We start from the raw sequence: 17,354 nt of genomic DNA, 5'->3' as shown, positions 1-17,354 counted from the left end.
ACAGCTGCTCTTCAGCACATTCTAATTATGAAAATATGTGGAAGGGCCACAAGAGACAGACCAAATCACAGCTTCTTGTATTAACCAATGGCAAATGCTTCTCAAAGGGTAATAGATCAAAGCATTGGTTTTATCATCAATCTGCACGGACCAAATATTTAGCCTGGCTTATTGTGGATCAACTGTTTCTTGTTCCATAAGATACTTCCTGGGAACCAAGTGATAAAGCCACAGTTTAGTGTATAATATGTTGCCAGATTGCTAAATAAAGTATGCTGCTCTGACTCGGAATAATTTATTTACTAATGAACGGAGGGAGGCAGCAGTGGGAAGCCAAGAAGGGGTTGCAGGCGAGCTCACATCACACCACACCTCCCTAAACTAACTAAAATTAATTTTATAGTCCCATGCCTATTTTGACTGGGATTTGGAGTTCTGTTTTTTTTTTTTTTAAAAGTGGTTCAAGATTGGAAGGTATCTCTCACACTAATCTGCATCTTCTGGATTCTAAAAGCTTAGGGCAGGCCACAACAATGTATAACAGACATATTTTTTAGGTTCAAAACAAATAACAAATGCTAAACTCCCAAACCTCTGAAGCTGCCTTAGTCCAAATGCTTAAAGTCTTGCATCAGATTTGAAAAGCACTCAGACTGCAAGTGCCATCTAAATATGGATTGCAAACGTGAAGAAAGCACGAAGGTAATCTTCCAGGTCCTGGAGAAACAGTTCCCTTCAGAACCTAACCTCAAGCTGTTTACACACAGTACACTGAGGGCCAAACTACAAGTGACGCCTGACACAGGTTGGACACTTGTCAGCTTCCCTCAAGTTTTGATGGGAAATGTAGGCATCCTGGTCTTGCAGCTGTAATGGAGAACCAAGCTGTAAAACCAGGACGCCTACATTTCCCATCAAAACTTGAGGTAAGCTGACAAGTGTCCAACCTGTGTAAGGCGTCACTTGTAGCTTGGCCCTGAGACATGTACAAAATATCCCTCCGTCCAAGCACATCACATGTCCGTTTTCTGCTGCAGTAGATTGCGACAGACTATGCAGGGACAAAATTCACCAGCAACCAGCTGACTAAGCACTTGGTACATCTGTCTTAGTACTTTGCCAGAAACAGATCACATGGTGAGGTGCTTCTGCGTGAAACACCACTGTGGCCTCAATTTAGGAGTGGCCAAACTACATCATGTGACCCTGGAGCTTTAGGAACACATCTCCCAGCTACGAGGAGTTCCAAATTGGACTGAACAGTAAAGTGGGGGATATAACCCTGTTCCCCATGCCGTTTTCCTGATCTAACCCCTTCCGCAATTGCTGTTTGTCCTACAGGAGCAAAAGGTAAATTACCCATTAGGTGGAGCAGGGTTGAGCGTCAATCACTTTTGCACCTCTCTTTATATGAAACACAGATCTAACTTTCTAAGCAAGACTAGATGTGAGATATACTTCTAATTTGGCCCCTTTTTAATAAGGGGGAATAGTCCTTTCCATTCCAAATCCAGTTTTCAAGGCCAGAAAATGTCAAACTAAATGCTTTTTAAAAATAACAAAGCTAATGAATTCCTGCTGGGATCTCCAATGCGAAATGTGGTAGCTGGCGGTAAACATCTAGCCAACCCCTCCCGCTCAACATCTCTGGCGCTGCAATCCCACCGGACAACTGTTTCTCACAGATGGGGGATGGGAACGGGATGCTGGAAACATTCATTCTGCTTCCAAGACATTTAGCACACTTTGTACTGACTTGTCCACGCTCTATGGCTGGTCCAACTCCCAACGAGAATATTGGCCTCCCGTTTGGACAAACACCCCTTTATCCATATTGCTGGATCTTGAAATTTAGGAACGCTGCCCATTGCTTAGCATGCTCATTCTTACAGCTGTGGGAAAGCGCCAGGACTAGCTGATGAAGACAATAGTACTGTAGAGACGGGACCATGGCCAAAAAGGTGAACTCGGGCCAGTCACACACTCTCAGCCTAACCTACCTCACAGGATTGTTGCAAAGATGACGTGGAGGAAAGGAGAATGGTGTAGGCTGCTTTGGGCCCCCATGGGGAAGAAAGGCAGGCTATAAATGAAATAATCAATTAATTAATTAACTAATGAAGGGTGAAACTGAATGAAAAGATGCAGGGCTCCACTGGGAGTTCTGTAAGACAGCTGAGCATCAGACAGATGTTAGTGACAGCAATCAGGTTAGCTACACACCCAAGTCTAGTGTACAGGGCTCTCTATTCAACTATAAGGAGAAAACAAGCTGTTTCCAGAGCTCTGTACTGACTTTTGCCAACACTTCCTTGCTCTAAGACTGCTTCCTTACAGCTTATTTCTCAATACTTCCATTCCAATGCTAGGGACGATGACTGGCCAACCACAGAAGGGAGAACACGGGTCATGTGGTGTTATAAAAGGAACATTTATATTTGGAAATTTAATTTATAACTGGGCTTTGGCTATTTTGTGTTTGTGATACCTGAGACCAAGCTAGTTAGAGGGGAAAATAATATTTCTGAGAAAGTTGGAAACTCCCACAAAACTCAAGAAGCCTTTGTGCACGGTAACATATTTTACCAACCACCCTCCCTCCACCCATGTCACTCTACTTCTTAATGCGGAACGCAGAACATGAGGATCTGGAAAAAATGACTGGACTCTAAGGTTGGGCTTCTGAATCACTGGCGAGAAAACAGGTAACCGAACTAATTCAGTCCAGTGGAGAATGTCTTGCACTCAGTAGGGACACGTCCACAAATTCTGCTGCCCATCTGTATTGTGGGAATAATTTTGACCCAAGGCACAGTGCCTGGAAAGTTTCTCCTTCACGGACTCCACTGAAAATGAAAGAAAGCCACATACGAACAGCTCTGTTCTGAGTTTAAATCCATTATCAAAATGGTGACATTCTTAAATTCTATCTTCCTATTACATTTGTATGCCTCTTTTCCTCCAAGGAGCACAAAGTAGCACACGTGATTTTCCCTCCCCATTCTATCTTCAACATAACCTGTGATGTAGGCTGGGCTGGAACAGTACCCTAAGGTTACCCACTGAGCTCCATGGCAGTTTTGGGATTTCAACGATATCTCCCAAAGTTGGGTCTCCTAGAACCTGATCTGACATTCTAACTATTAAACCATACAGTAGGAGTGACTATTAAGGCCTTTTCCTGTGAAACTTTGTGAAATGGCCTAGCTGTCTTTGGAGTAAATACTTCTCCACATCAATTTCAGAGGTAAAATCTACTTCCTTATATGAGGAAAATCTTGCCTCATGTTTTGGTGCAATGCATTTTGGGAACTGAACAAGCCAGCTGTGGCCGTTTCCACACGTCTTACCTTCTGCTGGAACATCGTGGCAGACAGCATCTTCGTGCGCGAAATCGTGCCAGGAAGATGCTGTCATTGTGGAAGACAGCGTCTCCGTGCGCGAAATTGCGCCAGGAAGACGCTGTCATCTGCGATGTTCCAGCAGAAGGTAAGACGTGTGGAAACGGCCTGTATCTTGATGTTGGTTTTCCTGGACTGGATTTAATTGCCCACCCCTCTGAGCAATTAAGAGTTACCACATCCGTCAGAACCCCCACAGTTTCTCAAGTTTGAGTGACACATAATTCTCTGCAAGGGTAATGGTCTGATTTTACTGCTTCCATCAGTGCCGGGAACTGCAAGTTCATGAACTGCATGGTCATTGCTAAGCATTCCTGTCTGTTACCTTCCCAAGTCTTATATGACAACAGCCATCTTCTCCTGCTCCATCAAATTCAAAGCAGGAATTGATTGCACCAAGGATATCACTTTGTGATGTTCAAAGAGGGATAGGAGTCAGAGCAAAACCTGAAATCATAGATGCATTTTGCTGCTAAATTCCTACACAAGCAGGATGAGGTTTGCCCTCGTCAATCCCCATGGTTCAGCACACAAAACCATGGGTTTTTTTTAATCCAGCCAGTTTGGTGTAGTGGTGTAAGAGTGCGGGACTCTAATCTGGAGAACCAGGTTTGATTCCCCACTCCTCCACTTGAAGCCAGCTAGGTGACCTTGGATCAGTCACAGCTCTCTCAGAGCTCTCTCAGCCCCATCCACCTCACAGTATGATGGTTGCGGGGGTAATAATGACATACAAACCGCTCTGAGTGGGCATTAAGTTGTCCTGAAGGGCGGTATATAAATCGAATGTTGTTGTTGTTGTTATTAATTAGCTATGGTCAGTGTGATCATCGAAAGCAGACCGCTCCACAAACTATGGCTAGCAAGAGTCCCATTAACCAGGATTAGAAACCACAGTTTAAAGTTGGTTTATTAACCACACTTACAGTGCTGTGATGCAGTCCTAAACAGAGTTATGTCCTTCAAAGACTTCAATAGATTTAGAAGGATGTAACTTTGCTTAAGACGGCAATGTAAGTCTTAATTGTGGTTTTTGTGATATACAAGCACATAACATCCTGGCTTCACCCTGGCTGGCTGATTTATTTAAAACATTTACTAGCTGCCTTTCTACCTTGCAGGAACTCAAGGCTTCATTTATGGCCCCGCCTTTCTCGCTGAGACGCAAGGCACATTACAAAATACACAATTTAATCAGACTTCCTAATACATCCAAAAACAATGGAGTATGACTAGGATTACAGAACTGGAAACGATTCAGATAAGCAAACAATAAACGAGCGAAAAGCTACCTAAGGCATGACATACCATAATATAGAAAAGGGGGTTGCAAAGGTAGAAGACAATGCAGTAAAAGCAAGATAATACAAACAATAAATTTTATCCCTGAGGCTCCATTCCAACTGCATTCTGCTCTGGTTCTGGTCAGTATGGCTTCAATCCTGCGGCCTGCCTCAGAAGAACAGATTTTTTTAAATCAAAAGGGCTTTTTAAAATACAGGTATGGATCACAGAGCTGCCAGATCTCCTGGGACTGCAATCCTAAGACTCAGGAGGAGATGCTTGAGAGTAATGGACTAGTAAGGAGACGAGGAGCAGCCCAGTGGTGGAGGAGGAGCCCAAGAAGTCACTCCTCAGGTGGGAAAGGTGCAGCCTGGCTATGCCTGGTAGCTTGGTTATTCTCCTAGTCCTGCTAGTAGAGCAACAGCAGACCCTCTCAAGCTAAACATCAAATGGCCTGTTAATCCACACATACATACACACCATGCTTCTGCCTGTCTCCCTAAAATATTTTGTTCATTGAACCTTCAAGTCAAACCTGGAGACCTGGAAACTATCTATGTATGTATGCGCCATCAAGCTGCAACCGACTGATGGCAACCTCAACAAGGGACTTTCAAGGCAAGTAAGAAGCGGAGGGTGGTTTGCCATCGCCTTCCTCTGCAGCGTCTTCTTTCGTTGTCCCCCATCCAAGTACCAACCCTGCTTGGCTTCCAAGATCTGAAGAAATCGGGCTATACCATACCATTCCACATCCCAGAAATTATATACTAGATCATATACTACGGTTACCAATCTTCAGGTGGGTCCTGGAGTTCCCCCTGAACTGCTAAGTTTATAGTTAAACTTTCTCACTGAGACCCAAGACAGACTATGGAGTAAAGAAAGGGGGGATGTAATCATATAGCACAATGCAACTACTAGAAATATATGTCAGTGCCAACACAAGTGAGAATGAGTACAGCAAATTGCCTATGGCAAGGTATTGTGTGAGCAATACAGAATGTACGATTACAAGGCAAAAGAAAAGGCAGTAAAAACAGATGGTACCTACAACACTAGATGATATCCACGATAATCACTGCAGGAGAAGACTACAGATCTATTTCCATATGAAGGTGCCCCTTCTGGACTCTTGCATCTTAACTACAGTTCTAATTCCATTTTAAGAATGGCCTCCTGGACATCTGAGTTTTGCACATTTTGAGGAATGAAGGTACTGTGGGAGACCTCGGGGCCTCCTCAGGCAGACCGCCCCACAGGGTGGGAACCACCCCAGAGAATGCATATGAATGGGTAGTTGCTGATGTTACCCATTTGGAAGGGAGAACCTTCAGAAGGTTTTGCTTAGATGAATGAAGCTGCAATGGCAGAGCATAGCATGAGAAATGGCCCTGCGGGTATGTGAGTTCTAGGCCATGAAGAGCTTTAGAAGTGGTAATCAGCACCTTGAACAGAACCTAGTAACTGACTGGTAGCCAGTAGACAACTGCAGGATGGGTTTGGCACATGTGTTCTGCCTAGCACCAACTAGCAATGGTCCCCCGATTACAAGAATTAGTGCTCCAAGAGGAAATGGCAGCTTCAGGGGCAGTATTCTATAGCATCACATCCCCACTGAGTTCTGTCTCCAAATTCCGCCCTCCCCAGGCAATGCCATCAAATTTTCCAGGGATTTCCCTAGCTGGAGTAGGCAACCTTGCCACATACATCACATTTGAGGAGCTGACTTTCTTGTACATAACAACAGACGGAAGTGTGTAGGAAAAGGGGCGTCATTGTCAGTCTACTGATGGGCAACTCTGTTGAAGATAAAAGCAGTCCAAACCCTGACAGCTCTGCAGAAGGCATACTCGGGGTCAAGTACTCCCCCAATATGCAGAAAAATACAACTCTCCAGGGCTTTTTTTCTGGGAAAAGAGGTGGTGGAACTCAGTGGGTTGCCCTTGGAGAAAATGGTCATATGGCTGGTGGCCCCGTCCCCTGATCTCCAGACAGAGGGGAGTTGGCGTGGAGGGCAATCTCAACTCCCCTCTGTCTGGAGATCAGGGGGCGGGGCCACCAGCCATGTGACCATTTTCAAGAGGTTCTGGAACTCTGTTCCACTGCACTCCGGCTGAAAAAAAGCCCTACAACTCTCTGACTCTCTGTTAAAGCAAAGGGAGCATGAAACCTTGAGAGCAAATCACAGAGGAAAGGGAAAACAGTCTGTTCAAGCTCTTAAGTGTTACTGTAATCTTTGAGGTGGAAATGCCAGGAAGAGGTATTTCCAAACTGCCCTCTCCACAATTCCTCACAGACCCCCAGGCCGTTTCCACACGCCTTCCCCCCCCCCTGAAAAATGGCTCAAGACTTACAGAACGACGTGCCTTCATGGCACGATTTCCCAACATGACTTTGCTTCGTGGTGCAATGACATAAGAAAACGTGCCATGAAGCGAATTCATGATGGAAAACCATGCTATGAAGGCGTGCCGTTCTGTAAGTTTTGCGCCATTTTTCGGGAGGGCGGAACATGTGGAAACAGCCCCAGTGTGCTCACGAACTGAGTTCTAATGATGCAGTTAAAGGAGACCTCTTTCCCACAAACAAGGTTTGGACTTATGTAGGAGTTGGAAGGATGATTCCTAAAGTACACAAAGAAGGTAAGTTTGAAAATTTAGAAAGACCCTCCCTCTAAATAGCTTGAGGGGAGCTTTGCATACTAAATGATGAAGGCAACTGAAAGTCAATGGTGGGTGGAGGAACAGAAGGGAATGAGGAAACTGGAACATTGTCACATCAATTTTTACATTGCGGGTATGTTCTACATATATACACCCTGACCTGGATAACCCAGGTGAGCCTGATCTCGTTGGGTCTCAGAAGCTAAGCAAGGTCAGCCTTGGTTAGTAAATGGATGGGAAACCTCCAATGAAGACCAGGGTTGCAGAGGCAGGCAGTGGCAAACCACCTCTGTTAGACTTTTGCCATGAAAACACCAGAAGGGGTCGCCATAAGTCAACTCTGACTTGAGGGCACTCCACCACCACATTACGTGTATACATTTACTCAGGGCTTTTTTTCAGCTGGAACGCTGTGGAATGGAGTTCTGGCACCTCTTAAAAATGGTCACATGGCTGGTGGCCCTGCCCCCTGATCTCCAGACAAAGGGGAGTTTAGATTGCCCTCCGTGGAAGGCAATCTAAACTTCCCTCTGTCTGGAGATCAGGGGGCGGGGCCACCAGCCATGTGATCATTTTCTCCGAGGGCAACCCACTGAGTTCTACCACCTCTTTTCCCAGAAAAAAAGCCCTGCATTTACTACAATGCACTTGTGAGTTAACACTAGTAATTAAAGGACTGATAGGATTGATAGATAGGGCTAAAGGAGTAAGAAAAGGAGGGCTGCACCAAGCATGGAACAAAAAAACAAGAGGTAACTGGTGCCGTGGGAGAATTAATTTTAATGCAACTCTGCAATCCCTCTGCGTTTCACATATGCTTCTTCAAGGGGGTCTGTAAAATATCATAGCCTGAACCGTTCCTACAATGACATTTTCAAGGATCCAGAGCTGATTTAAAATTAATTCTCCCACAGCACCAACTCTCTCTCATTTTTTGCTACGGGATGCCTCTACCTCCTGATCCACCAATCCATCATGGAGCCCCACCCCAGATTTGGCTTCTGAGGGGTTTGGGGTGGGAATAGAATCCTGGGCTCTCCCCTCCCCATCTGCCAAATTGAGAAGAGAGCCACTGAAAATCAGCACTCTGCTGGTTCAAATCCCACTACTGCCATGATCTCAGCAGGTAGACTTGGGCAAGCCACTCCTCTCAGCCCCAGCTCCCCAGCTGTATTGTGGGAACTGAGGATAATAACAACACTGATCCTGTTCACTACGTTGAGTGGAGCACTAATCTGTCTAGAAGGGTGGCATATAAGTGCAGTTACTGTTGTTAGTGAGATCTGAACTACCCACATTCAGCAATGAGGAGATGCTCTTTCTCTCAACTACAACATTCACTTTTCCCCAGAGGAAAGAATGGATGCCATACATGTAAAACCACTGATCCCTCTGCCTTACACAGCATGCCAGGAGAGACCCTCTTCCACACGGCCCAAGGTTGGGTTGGAGGGTGCCTTGGGTCACACTGCTGAGCTCTGGGCTTTGGAGCACTCAAGCAAAATGAGTTAAGTACCTGGCTTCAACTCCCTTCTCTACTCTTTGGTCCCTCATATCTACAGAACCGCCTCTCTGCCTATGTTCTGCCACAGCAGCTTTGCTCATCTGAACTGGACCTTCTTCAGGTACCACCCTGCACATGGGCAAAATCAACAGCTGCCCATACACGTGCATTCTCTGTGGTGCCCCCCCCTCACCTGCCTGAAGAGGTCAGGAAAGCTCCCACTCTCCTGACTATCAGCTAACTATACAAAACCAACTTATTCAAGAAGGATTTTTTACAGATAAGAGGGCCGTACTGTAAGGAACTGGTTTCAAAGAGATGCATAAGTAAAGGGACATGGAATATAGACTATACTACTATGTACTTCTGTGGCTGTAAGTGTGATATTATCGGGTCGTTTTTGCACTGTTTAATAAGTCAGGTTTAGAATTGCTTATGCTCTGCTTCAGTATTGTTTCAGCTCTGCATTGGATTTCTGCTCACTTTCAAATCTCTGCAAATCTGCATTTGCATACCCTATTGCATTGTTTATTGAACAGCCTTCTGTTCATCATAGTGACTTACACTGTATAATCTGCTTTGAGCCTCAGTGAAAAGGGCAGACTATAAATAAAGTAAATAAATAAATAACAGTACAATCCTAAGAAGAGTAACTCCAGTCTAAGCCCATTGATTTCAAGGATTTAGGATTGCACTTTTAAATTTTTTAAAAAGCTTTGCATGATATGAAACCCTTTTGCGCACACCCCCAAATCCTCTGGCACACATGCAGAAGCTAAACGTTACTGATGACTACAAAAATGGCACTTATTAAACCAAGGTGCAATGTGCCTTTAATATAAATAATATTTAAAGTACACAGAGTCTGATTCTGCTTAAAAAAAAAAAAAAACCTCAGGCTACATTACAAATAAAAATGAAGCCGTTAAAGCAGGCCAAGGAGTCATTCAAAAATATTAGCTGAAATAGAAACCTGAACTGACTGCTAACCTAGGTTCATTGCCTAGGTTTTGGAAGCTGAGAGGCAAGGGTTAATGAGACGGGCTTAAAAACTGCAACGGACAGACAGACACCATAAATCACGAGATCCTACAGGAAGGCGGAGGAGGCAGAGAGGAATCCCTGGACCTGATTCTCAAAAGGCCTGAACCCTGACACTGGATGACGGCTGGTTTCCTTTGGTCTCCCGCCAAACACTGGGCAGGCAGGCAGAGTCGCCTGACCTGGGCCATTACTTGCAGTCAGTGGCGTAGGCGGGAACTGTGGGACTTCTTCAGCTAAGGAGCCTATGAATCATCAGGGGGAAGAACCACAAAAGGATTGGCAGAGTTCCTCTCCCAACCACAGTCCCACTGAAACCACTGGAATGAACTGGATCGGGGCCATTCCAGTATTGGACTGGAGGTACAGTCAGGAAGCCGTTTTTGGCCAGGAATATATTGCTAACCCAGAGAACTGATCAGGGTGGGGAGTGCTGCTAGAGAAAAAGACAAGGAGTTTGGCCGGGGCTGCTTAAAGCTTAATCACAGCTGAAATTCCCCACAGGAGAAACCCGGGGGTAGCTTCCTCTCAGTGTTCCGAGCTCCCAGGCATCCCTACAGCTGTGGCTGGCCACCTGCCAGCTGTTTCTCCCCCACTTTGCAACATCCTTGTATCCAACCCCCGCCTGCTGTCATGCCCCCAATGCAATCCACTAGAGCAGGAGGCCGAGTCCTGCCTTGAACTCCAGCCCACTACTTGGGACCCACTTCAGTGGTTACAACAGTGTATGCCCATTTTTCTCCTTCCTTTCTGATAGGTTGCTTAACCAGATGCAATGCGTCCTTTTGATAACCAGATGCAATGCGTGGCAGGGCTCCCATTTTTTAATGTTCATTATTATTATTTACTTTATTTATACCCCACTTTTCTCCCCAATGGAGTCCGAAATTGGCTTACAACATTCTCCCCCATTCCATGTTATCCTCACAACAACCCTGTGAGGTAGGATAGGCTGAGTGTGTGTGACTGGCCCCAGGTCACCCGGCAAACTTCCATGCCAGAGTGGGGATTCGAACCTGGGTCTCCCAGATCTTAGTCGGACGCTCTAATCACTACATCATACTGGTGTTTGTATAACAGTTGTATAAAAGGTAATACCTGAGTCACATGTCCTTTGTTTAACTTTTTGGACTCAAAATTTAGAGGAGGGATTCTAAGGCACAAAGCAACCATTATACACAATCTAATTAAGGTACAGTTTAATGCCTCAGATTTATTCGGGGCTTCAAAAAAAAAAAACTAAAAATTACTAAATTGACATTTTTGGGACAATGTTGTGTGGCCTCTTGACCCTGACATAGCTCAAGGCCTTAGCATGTCTTAATCTAGGCCTGCAGAGGTGCAAAAGGCCGTGGGTCCCTTCCCTCCTCCAGGAGCCCAGGCCTGGCCATATAAAATTCAGAGCTACAGATTCCAACTCTTCTGTAGCAATATTATCTATTAGATTCTCGATGAGGCCTGTAGCCCCGGAGCATATTTTCTGCTCTCTGGGGACCAACTCTGATTGCCATAGGAAGGAAACACTGTACACTTTTCTGTTGGGTTGGGACTTGGGACGTATTGTGTGTGCTGCTCAAAAGAAATTGCTTTCTATAGAAACATGACAACGGTGTTGCCCCAGCTTGTGAAGATAATACTATTATCTGGGGGTTTGTTTTATCAGTTTTAAATTGGAATGTGATTTATAAGCTGCCTTAAGGCCACGAGGAAAAGTGGGATACAAATATTTTAATAATAAACAAATGCTTATTTATTTATTTAGGATATTTACAGTGCAATCCTAAGCAGAGTTACTCCAGTCTAAACCCATTGATTTCAATGGGCTTAGACGGGTGTAACTCTGTTTAGGATTGCGCTGGTAGATGTCACCTTTCCAGAATTCTCCCCAATTCCAATGTTTCATAGTTTAAAATATTAGCATGCACATAACAGCCAAACTTTCATACTCAATATCACTGCATGAACCTTCCCCTATCACATATTCAGGGCATGCACCGAAACTTTATGGGTTTTCATTTTGTCTAATTAAATTTCTATTTATTTTCTTTATTCCAGTCGTCATTACAACTATTCCGCTGATCCTATTCTTTGGCATTCCATCTATTCTTTAGTTGATCGACTGTTGCTATAACTTTTTTCTGATTGACGGCCAGCAGACGAGACATTGTCAGGGACAGTACGCATCACACGAAGAAACCTCAGGCAGGTGGGAGTAAACATCCCTGGCCTAAAGGGAAACGAATTCCTCCCTTGCAGTGCAGGCACAGAGAGGCATGAAGTGGCGGGGAGGTGAGCTCTTCCTTTCTTCCCTCTGATCGTTGAATGGCAGGCGAGAATCTGATGGGGTTTTCTTTTCACAGTAATGGAGAATGCAGCCAAGGGAAGACCCCCCCCCAACTCTGCCATGCTGTGGTCAAGTGATTCCAGCATTTTCCTCCCATCCCCTCTGAATTCCATTGTTGGCTCCTGGCTGGCAGGCAAGGGCTTCAGGCACGGAAGTGAGGCGGGGCAAGGTCATACCGATTTCTGCTCCCCACGCCCGAACACTCTGGTTTTGTTTCAAATCAGACATCCCGATTACTTTCACCCCTGGATAGGAGGTTCCCTGTCCTTTTCCCCTACTAGATATGGTTGTCAACCTCCTGGTAGTGGCTGGAGATCTCCCAGCGTTACAACTGATCTTGAGGCTAGAGATAATTTCCCTTAGAGAAAATGGCTGCTTTGTAGGTGGGACTTGATGGCATTATACCACCCCCCTGTGTTCCCTTCCCACCCCAAACTCCTCCCTCCCAAGTCTTCACCCGGAAAATCTCCAGGAACGTACTACCCCAGAGCTGGCAACCCTACTTACTAGAGTTAAGGCACTGGGGTGGGGGGTGTTTCTTTGTATTAGGGAAAACATGGAACTGCTTAGTGTTTTTAGATGAAATAATAGACACAGAGGGGTCTCGTACTCCGAACCTACAGTTCTCTCTCACATACAGGGAACATCTGATTCTTCTGCAAAGCCTTAGCCCTGCCTCTTCAACCCCGCCTGCCTGCTACTGCAAGCAAAGCAAAATACGAATCTGGCCACTCGCATGGGCTCGTGAAATTCGTCTCGTCTAGTTCGGCTCTGAAATTCCTTGTGGGGCTGCCTGTTACACATGTCAAGTAAAGAAGACCTCATGCTTCTCCCAAATCCAGAAGTGCTTTCCAAGTCAACTGACATTGTGCAATAATTGGAAGAAAGCCAAAACTCTGAGCAGAGAAATTGAGATGCTCCTGGAATCACAGCAAATTGTCTGGAGGGAAGATGGCCCACTTGTTTTCTCACAGAACTGAGACAGCATCAGTGAGATACCAGAGCATATAGAGGGTTAACAGTCTTCACTCATAATTTCTGAATATCATTAATTTTCCTGTTTGGAACACTTAATCACCAGCAACCTAAAATTCCATACCTGTGCCTAATATTTCTCTAACCCTCCCAGAAGTAACCAGAAATCTCTCTGTCTTGACAACTTCCATTTTATATCTTCTCCAGAATAGCATCATTAAGATCTTTCCATATTTCTTCGGGTAGGCTGTTCTGTAGCATGGGAGCCTCCAGTGAGAAGGATCTCATACAGGTTTGCTCAGGGAGAGACAATTTTTCAGGTATCTGGGTTCCAGGTGGGGAAGAGCTTTAAAGATCAAGATCAGGCCCTTGAATTGAACCCCCAAACACATTGGTAGCCAATGCAAAGACCTCAAAACAGGAGAAATATGTAACCCCAGCCACCAACTGGGCTGCTGCATTTTGGAACAACTGAAGTTTCTGAATTGTTTTCCAGGGCAGTCCCATGAAGAGCACTCTACAGTAGTCAAGCCTTGAAGTTACAGAAGCATGGGCCAGCGCAGGTAGATTAGCTGGGCCTCAGGAGCTAACTTCCTTTACACATTTCCAAAGGCCCCATTCTGCTTATTCATTTACTCTGCAACCATCTTATATTTTCCAGGAAGACACTTACAATAAAACTACATCTTTCACAACGCTTTTCTTCCTTGCACAGAAATGTTATTATAATATTTAGCATTTATTTAGTGCTTTCTATGTTCAAAGCAGATCACATACATCATCTCAATTATTCTTACAACAGTCCTGTGAGGTGGGCCTCTCTTATAATCTCCTTCTTGCAAATAGGGGCTAAGAGACAGAGAGGGAGTGGTTTACCTCAGGCTACTTTGTGAATTAAAGAGGATTAGACAGAGTCATGGAGGAAAGCTCCATCAATGGCTACTAGATATAGTGGCTTAAGGGAACCTCCAAATTCAGAGGCAGTCAACCTCTGAACACCAGTGGATAGGCAGCAACATCAAGGAATGCTTTGGCCTCTATGGCCTGTTTGTTGGTCCTCCAGGGCAACTTTTCAGTTGCTGTATGAAACAGGCTGTGGGACTGCATGGACCAGTGGTCAAATCCAGCAGGGTCTCCTAATGTTCTTATGACTAAGAATGAATGTGAGCACAGAAGTAATTGTGCATTTCATATACAGTTCCACTCCACTGTAAGCATTCCCAAATATTTAAAAACCCTAGCCTAGTAACACTTTCCAGCTTAAATGGAACAAGGAATTTCCTGCATGGAAGAATAAGAGTTTCCCCAGATTGTTATCGAGGGCAGCAATGCCCAAACTTTAGCAGCCTTGCTTTAATTTTTTGCAGCTCCTCCAAACCTTCCCCTCCTCCCTCACTGATGCCCGTCAAGCACTAGGCAGCCCCCATTCAAAGTGTTCAAGAAAGCATGCATGCCCCATTAAGGCCTCTGTCCTCTGGGCATCCTCAAAACAATACCACGAGAGCCACATCATCTACACTTTGAAAACAAAATGTTTTTGTCATCTGCACACAGCCTACAAAGTCAGGTCTCAAAGTGTAGCTTGTACAGGGCCACAACTGAAAAGGCTCTGCTCAAGTCCCACCAGTCTCACCCCTGCCTTGACCGGAAGGGACTTTGTGCCAGAGACCGGAAGAAACTTTTATATTGGTCAATAACATACAGATACAAGCTGGTTGGACAGGGATGGGAAGGAACCTGGAAACACTTCCAGAAATGCTCATCAAAATTTTAAAAATAAGCAAATGAAACAGCAAGCATCACACACAGCCTGAACATCTAGTATTCAATGAAAACCACCATTGGCTATTATCGCCTTCTGAAGCCGAGTGGCTTCTCTCTCTCTCTTTGATGAAATCTTTTGCTTTGGGAAACGGAGTGAAAACCAGTTCAATTTTACACCCGAAGCAAATGTGACACATGAAGATGGTCTCTCCTTGGACCCAATGAGAGTCCCTGGGACTGAGCTGTTGGATCTTGGAAACTAATCATTGCTTTTCTGGCTACTGTTCTGGGGTGACCCAGAGGCTAGGGGGCTGCAAGTGGCAGGGCACCTAAAGATGGGGAAATGGATCCCACCCCCACTCCAAGGCCTTGCTCCATTCCAAATAAAGGGAAAAGATTCAATTCTTACATTAGCCAGATGGGTGTGAAGGGGTGCACCTGGACTTGCAAAGGACTGGAGTACCCTCAGAGAGTAACCAGACCCCAGTTAAAGCTGCTTTAGGGTATATCAACGGCCTGCTCCAGGGGGACATGACCCCATCCCCAAGGGCAGATCTTGCTGAGCTCTGCAATGGCTAAGCAGGTGGAGTCAGCACTGCCCTTCCCAAGGCCTGTGATGAGGGGCCTGCCTCATGCCAGGGCGGGAGAAAATCAGGCACCTGAGCCCAACCAGACGCTGCCTATTTCACTTGAAAGGGTGAAAGGAAAGAGGAGCCGAGACAGCGCTTGCCTAGTGCTTTCCCCAGACCTCACCAAAACAACCCAACCAGCCATGGCCTCTACAACACTATGCAATTGATATGCAGTTCTTGATATATGCAGTTCTTAAGAAAGCAGCCAGATGAATTGAAATGTAATCATTGCTCCTGAATGCGAATTTTTAGAGATGGATGTAATTTTAGAAATTTTAACATTCTAGAGCTATAAATATGTTTTTTAACTTGTAAAGGCCTATGGCCACATACAATAAATTCATCTGTCTGTCTGATACAATCGATACTGTTCATCAAACGAAGAGAACAATTTCATAAAATCCTACAAAAGACACAATGAATTACAGCAATATGAGCAGAGGAGGAGGAGGGTGCCCTCAAGTCATAGCTGACTTATAGTGGACCCCCCCCCCGCCAAGTTTTCATGGAAAGAATATGAGTATAACTGGTACATAAATCTCAATATAAGGAATGGCATGTATGGATTATCTATTTACAAAGAATGATATCTATCTATCTATCTATCTATCTATCTATCTATCTATCTATCTATCTATCTATCTATCTATCCTTTGACACAGTGAGAAGAGGCAATGCAGTCCAGTCCTCCACAGCAGTACACGTGGCTTCATTCTGCACCTTCTGACCCACACAGCTGGAACATTTTCCAACAAGACAAGATAAAGGGAGGGGGGCCGAAGGGGCGCGCTTCTGCTCGGCGGCGGTTTTACGTGCCGCGGATTCTAGCCCTGAGCGCGGCGCGCCGGCCAGGGACTGGCCAGCACCACGGCCCGGCTAGGGAAAGCGCCGGGCACTTGGGAACGAAACCGCTGCCCGCCCGGAGGCGACTTTCCCGAAAGTGCCCACCCAAACACCTCCTGAGCCTCACAGCCTCCCTCCGCCCGGCGTTCTCGGCGGGCAGACCGCCGCCTCACAGCCCTCGGGCGCAATTTCCCTCAGCAGCAGCAGCAGCAGCAGCGCTCCCTCGAGTCCCAGCACAGCCGGGCGAGCAAAGGCGGGAACCGGTCAGCTTTGCGCACCGGCGACGAGGCTGTTCGCCTCCCCGTCAGGCTGCAAAGCTGAGGCAGGCAGAAGGGGGACCCCAACCCGGGGGGGGGGGCACGGCGCTCCTCGTCCCCTGCGGCACCCACCCCTCTGGCCGGCCGCGCTCCCTTTGCTGGACGGCTCCGTCCCGCGCGGGCGTCCTCCGGCCCCTCCAAGGGTCTCTCTCGGGTCGGGCCGCGACGCTTCCTCGGCCAGCCCCGCCCTGCCCAAGGGACTCACCCCTGAGTGAAGCGGTGGCGCCGAATCCCGGCGCGTCTCGGGCTGCGGCACGGGCGCGACTCTGCCCTCGAGAATCAGCTCCTCATCGCGGCCGCTCGCTCCGCGCAACCGAAGGGAGGAAGTCGGGGGCAGAGCGCGGCGCGGGGGAGGAGCGGAGCTGCTGCGCGGGGGAGGGGGGCAGAGAGGCCGCCTCCCGTGCGCCAAGCCGGGCCTGGGCGCGGACTGACCCGGCGCGGGGCTCGAGGACGGCTCGGGGGTCCCGCTGCACAGGGTGAGGTCTCTCGCCGCCCCTGTGGCCCGCGCTCCGCTGCAAAGCGCTGTTGGCTCGCCCTCGGTCACCTTGCGCGCGGAGAGCTCCCGGGCGGGGCGGGGGGAGGCTCC

At 46.7% G+C, this 17,354-nt stretch overlaps 1 protein-coding gene across 1 annotated transcript in view; it reads right to left on the bottom strand.

Annotated features, from left to right (window-relative positions):
* COL6A3 (collagen type VI alpha 3 chain) overlaps positions 1 to 17,123 on the bottom strand; it is a 147,280-nt gene extending 130,157 nt beyond the window's left edge. Inside the window, exon 1 of the mRNA XM_054994298.1 lies at positions 16,974 to 17,123. The gene's annotated coding sequence lies outside the window, so the exon portion shown is untranslated. The remainder of the gene's footprint in view (positions 1 to 16,973) is intronic.
* Positions 17,124 to 17,354: the final 231 nt, after the last annotated feature.

The sequence above is a fragment of the Eublepharis macularius genome, chromosome 1 (assembly GCF_028583425.1).
Source record: "Eublepharis macularius isolate TG4126 chromosome 1, MPM_Emac_v1.0, whole genome shotgun sequence".
NCBI lineage: Eukaryota > Metazoa > Chordata > Lepidosauria > Squamata > Eublepharidae > Eublepharis > Eublepharis macularius.
Note: the sequence above shows the minus strand (reverse complement) of the source record. Positions and strands in the feature narration are given on the sequence as shown.